The sequence below is a fragment of the Zophobas morio genome, unplaced genomic scaffold, assembly GCF_036711695.1.
Source record: "Zophobas morio isolate AGI-343-1 ecotype UQ-CSIRO unplaced genomic scaffold, CSIRO_AGI_Zmor_V1 ptg000021l, whole genome shotgun sequence".
Classification (NCBI taxonomy): Eukaryota; Metazoa; Arthropoda; class Insecta; order Coleoptera; family Tenebrionidae; genus Zophobas; species Zophobas morio.
The window spans coordinates 5001059-5007641 of record NW_026972126.1 but is presented as its reverse complement, the minus strand read 5'-3'; positions in this window follow the sequence as shown (position 1 = coordinate 5007641).

Sequence of the window (6583 nt, the reverse complement as noted above, 5' to 3'; positions counted from 1 at the left end):
TATTCTCTTGAGAAAATTTATATTTATTTACTAGAGCCGAATTTAACTCCTTGTTATTTAACAGTATTACTAGAATTCACACGAACCAACAGGGTTAATTAACGAAAATCACATTTGAAATAATCAAAGACAAAATTAAAATTTTGTTCAATTACTTATGTTATGATGGATTACACAGCAGACACTTTTGTCATATCTATGATGCTAGCTGTAATGTTTATATCTAGGTAAGTATTATTCAAATCTCGTAACTATAATTTTGCAGTTAGTATAACTCAGAGTGAGAGTACCTAATACATAATAGGTAATAACAAACTGACTGTATCTTCAAATACATTAAAATTGCTGAACAGATGCATGAACAGCCTGCTTTGAAGCTCTGCTGAGTCGGTGTTCAACAAACATAAGTTTTCTAACCAATAGCAACGGTAGGATAGCGGTTCACCCGTTGATCACGCATTTTTACGACATCTGTTTAGTGATTCTAGTATGATTTTAATTTCGTTGCTAATTTTCATTTTTATGTATCTTTAAAACCGATAACATTAATAACAATAATAAATCAAAGCAATGATTAGAAAATAAACAATAGTAGAAGGAATTACTCTAAACTGAGAATATTGTTTTGCCTGAAATCATAGTTCAAATAATCCTCAGTATTAAAAAAAAATGGTCCAAAGTTACTTCGACAGAACTTCCCTCGCTCTTGAAGTACAGTCCAACAAATTCTGCTTCTTTGAAAAATTATAAAAAAAAAATTGTTTTCTGCCATCCGCGGACATACGGACAATATCAAATATAACCAAGGCAAATAACCAACGGAAAAGAGTATAGTATTATAAGTGTACATGCTTAACTTCGACTGTTTGTGTTTATACATCGAAAGAATGTCACGTAGAAATTAGTTTGATTTGAATGAGTTCGTCTTTTTAAAACACAGTACTAAAATTACTAATTAAAATCACAATCGAACAAAATGTTAATATTCATAACTGATTCTTATTTTATCATTATTATATAAAAACGTGCGTATTTTTTACGTTTTCGGAAAAATGGGGTGACTTGTTCTTAATTTGACCACTAAAAAATTTGTAATGACGTCATCAACATTGTAATATTAGTCACAGCACGAAAGAAAAGTAGTAACAGCGTATTACTAATGCAAGAAAAAAAGTAAAGGGCCAAGTTTGACCTCGAACCCACGACGCTGTTCTCCCCGATAAAGCCACTACGTCACGAAAATTTATATCCCATGTTGGTAATATAATGTTATTATACCTTGCAAATATTTTTGTGAAAGTATAGAAGTATATTTTTGTATAACATTCAAATCATTTTAAAATACAATTCATTGAAATGACGTCATCAAATTGTTGGTGGAGATGATTAGCCAAAATTTAATCATCTACATGATATTTCTAATATACGTACAAACTTTGACAGCAACAGTTTCGGGGACTACGAGAAATTTGATACAGTAAAATTTCACAAATGTTTTGAATTCATGATGAAATACGTCTTAAGGCCAGTCGCTATGTTTTCTGAGTGGAATTTTCGGTCTATTTTCAGAATGTATTATCTCCGTTATTAACCGATTTATGGTTTTGAAATTTTAAATATATGTTGTCCATAACTTTCTTTATATATCGGAATTTTGTTAACAACAATTTTTGATCATATTTTTCTTTTAAGAATTTTAATGAAATTTTTGCATAACGTATTTTTAAAAATCAATATCTCGATTATTAAAGGAAATATCAGAACACAGTGTTCAACACTGTTTTTCAGCTTACTAAACTCCAGAAATTCCAGATATATCGTCGACTTTTTTTGTTAGAAACGATACACAGCAAAAAAAAGCTTGTGTCGTAGAAGTTGCTAACTTTTACTTTTACTATATCTCAGTCCCAACAAAAAAAGTCAAAAATAGACTTGGTACGATTTCTAAAGTTAATGCAAGCGGAAAACAATGGTGAAAACCCCGTTCCAAAGTTTCCATACATAAATGAAATATTGATTTTTTTAAATACGTGATACAAAAATTTCAACAAAATTTACAAAATACTCCTATATGATAATAAATTGTTAAAAAAAACTTCCTTCGCAGTTATGTAGTGAAAGTTGTGGACAAGTTGCATTTAAAATTTCATAACAATAATTTTGTTAATAATAGAGATATTATATTATACATATTTACCTACACCTCTGTACATAGAACAAGTGGTTTTCTATATATCTGACAGCATAGCGTTAAAAAAAAAAATCGTCAATGCAAAAAAATATAATGAATAATTTTGATTAGTACTTGACAAAATCAATATATGAATTAGACGACCTTATTATCTTCAAAATGGATTCCTGCAACACTTTTAGTTAAAACATTGTTAAAATAAAGCAGATATCAAGTTTTACTGCTATCAAGAGGTCCAAAAGGTTTATATCAAACATTTGTTAAGATAACATGTATATATTTTTTAAGTACTTACTCAATAAATATGTTTGTTTCTTTTTTTGCATCGATGTTTTTTTAAACTTTGGTATCATGTACAGAATAACATAATCTCTCAAAAGAAAGTTAATGGCATTTAAAAAATTTTACCTAAATATACATCATAGTCAGACAGAATCAGTTAATTACTCATCCTTACATTTTAAATTTCAAAGCGGTTTCTCCGCTAATTTCAAAATAATAAGAAGAAGGGTGGTGATTTTACATTTTTTTTTATATACAAGGTATTTGTTTTAAAAATTATATAACAATTTTTACTTTCTGAGAGTAACCTAAGGAAGTGTTGTAAAGGGGTCCATATTTCATGATTCCTGGAGTATGAAAACTTAGGTCCCCCCTTTGTATGTCTGTGTCGATTTTTATTGAACAGATTATATCCGAAACTACTGGATCGCTTATTTTTAAATTTTATATCTATTTTTGCGAAGATGGTGAGACCCTAACCAACATTTGCCTAAGCATCCCCACTAATAATGTGATAATGCCACCTCAAAAATTTTGCATAGTAAATGTTATTTAATAAAATAACATACTCTTACACTTGTGGTTTATGAATCCGTATTTTTTATCCTAAGCATCCAAATGTTTGAAAAAAAATCAAAATTGTATGACATTTTCCAATTTAACTCTGAAACTGCAAAAGCAAATATTCTGAAATCTTGCAACTGTTTTAACGTTATCCTAAGCATGGTAAATCATTAATCAGAATTTATTCCTCCCAAATTTATGACACCAATCCAAAATTTTTCCGAATAAATCCTATCTAAAATGTGCAAAATACTCTATGAGACTATATTTGTTGTTCATCAACTCATTCATATTTTTTAGAATTACTTATACAGGATGGCTAAAAAAAATTAATGAATGAAGCAATTTATTTTATTGATTTAATCAAAAAGGGCGCAAGCCATTTACCGAAAATTTGGGAATACAGTACTGTTATTATTAGTATTACACTGCACCTATCCAAATTGATATACTTGTTCTTGCAAAATGTTGATGAAATCATCACAAAATTCTGTAATAGAAAAATTTACTTAAGACATACGCATAGTATGCTTCTCAGCCTTTACTTTAACGCTACACACATATCTTTATTTTAACTTACAGAAGTTAAATTTTAAAAATTTTCAAAGAAGCTCATGTTATTCAACAGAACTTTTCTCGACCCTGAAATAGAATAAAAAAATTCCAGTTTTCTAGGAAAAAAATGGATAATAGCAATCACAGTGTAAGAAAAACAAGACCCACGAGGAGACTGAACCTGGAGCACAATCGAAACAACTCATTAACTATCTAACTAACTGACTAACTCTCGCTGATTTCGAGTAATTTACTTGTGAAACTCCTTTCATTAGTTAGTGTTTTATTATCAAACACTGCGACGAAAAAACTCTGTATTCTAGGAATATTGTTTGATTCTAATAGTTTGTAATTATTTTTAAATTATGTGTTGGCTCAAAGCACAAAGTATGTATAAAAAATAAAAACTTAATAAGCAATACAGTTGTTTAAATATTTTTACTTCTTGAGCTTTAATCTCTTATAATAGGATCCACCCGACGAATGGCTACTTTTAGATTTTTCCGACGTCCCATGACCCCATATAGTACGAAAAAGTAAGGTCCCCGTTTTCGTCTGTCTGAAACTACCACACCAATTGTTGTCAAATTTTATATATAACTATGTCAGGAAAATCGTGTAGGTAATAAAGATGCCAGCCAAAATTTGTCTAATTATCCCCACCAGCAATTTGATGATGTCCCCTCAATTTTTTTTTTTGGTAAACAGCATTTAAATTTTATAAAATAACATACCAACTCATATACTTGCGGTTTATGACGACTTAATTTTTCACCCAATGCATCCAGATTTTCCCAAAACTCCAAATTGCATCATCACATTTTATACCAGTACAAGAGCATAGACATATGGTAAAATCAGTAGTTCGACTGACTCATGCATTATATTTCTTATTCATCAAATGAAAAGAGTCACCCCATTTTCTCGAAAAATTGAGAATTCAGTAATGTTGCGCCCACCTATATTTAAGAATAATAAAATACAAATGTCATAATAACAGCCATACTTACGCAAAACAAATATAAATCTTAAAAAATATATATTTAATCAGAACGTTTTACTCCATTGCAGCTTAATTAATTATTTTAGTTACCTTCTCTGTTTTGGGGAGGCGAAATCATTCAAATTCTTCCAAATATTCTGGTCAACCAGTTTTGTGAATGCTTAATAGTCCAATTGTTTCGATGAATAAACATAAACAATTGAAGTTAAGAATAATATATTTTTCCGGCAGGCACAAGGCCTACGGGCGCGTTATTTACACCATAGTTTAACAGTCCACGCATATCTTTATTTTAAGTTATCAGTTTAGCATATCCAATTATTTGTATTATTTAGCAGTGCAGCTTTTTTTCTTTTATTATTGAAAATGTCTCTTAATTATATTTGGATGCATAGGTTTTACCTCTATCCTTATTTCTGTATTAATAATAATAATTAATATTAATTTGCAAACGTAAATTTAATTATTTTTCGTAGAAATCGTTCGACCGTTCTTTAGAAACAAGAGAAGGTCTTTCTAAATCACTTTAGACTATTTTTTTCTATTGTATATACTATTTATTAGTTTTATGGACATTTATAATATTTTTTTATTGTGCAAGTAAGTTCTAAATTTATATTATAAACAGCAACGAAAATTCAAATTCAATATTCTGGTTTTATGTCTCGCTGTTATCTTAACACATAGTAAAGTATTTAATTATAATGTATCATTTAAAATAGTTAAAATTTAAAATACAACAGTGCTTACACTTTTAATCGTCGGTTATAAAATCTCTATTATAACTTCGTAATATTCAAATCTATGTTATAAGCATCCACGAAAATGCAAATTCATTATTATGGTTTCATGTAGGTATCGCTGTTATCTTAAAGTGTAGTAAACTTTTCCATTATAATGAGATATATCGTTAAAAATATTTAGTTAAAACTTGAAGAATAACACTGCTTTTTAAATTTTTGTAGTCAGTTAGAAAATCGCATTCATATAATGTTCAACGTTGCAGTTGATAATAATCCCACAATAAACATTTTAAAATATACCTAGTCGACCGAAATTTAGTTGGTTGTAAATATTATTAATAAAAAGGAAGTCAAGTAATTGTTGGATATTCGAATCATGTGCAACTTATTAAACTGAAATGAAATTAGTAAACATCAATTTGACATGCTGCATGCCAGCTTTGTACGACGTGACAATAATTAATTATTAGATAATTTGGTTTGTTGTCCGCACATTATATTGTATTCAAAACTTCTTTAACTTGAATATCTTGCATTGTATTAATTCAAATTATAAGTCACAAGCCATAAAGCAAAGCTAAAAAATAAAATAAAACAGTGGACGAACAGGCAAGAGCTTATTAGCTACATAATTAATTTCGTATAAGTTCTTTTGTATCTGAGCTCCAATAAATCCTGAGAAGTTGTCTGAAACTGAATCAAATTAAACACACAATGATTTACTAATAAAAATAATTATAATTTAAACCCGCACCATCTGTGCTTCGATTTCACATCACGCCCAAAACATTTAATTCCATATAAGTTGTACGTTAAGCACCGTGAAAAGAAAAAAAGATAATAGGTAGTTTAAGAGAACACTGGAATCACTTTATTCTTGAAGCTAACGTGTTTCGCGGCATAATTGAACTTTGAAATATTGCTTAGTGCTCCGCCCAATATTCAGTCGCGGTTTCTTTCGGTTTCCACCTTCCCTCCCACAATAATTGACTAGAATTAGCTCTCTTCCTCACTCAGCAACATTACTTGTTTCCAGTTTTCTGAACTTAAAAAATACATTTCCTGTTAAAAAGGTGATCAGTAAACTGTAAAATGAGTGTTGCGATAAATCTAGAAACTCCGATTAACTATTTCCCGCTTTTCAAAACTATATTTCAAGGTATTAAATAAGTGGCGTCCTCTATACTTGAAGTGCCGCACTAGAGTCTATTATCGTGTACACGTCACTTAATACCACAGTATCCT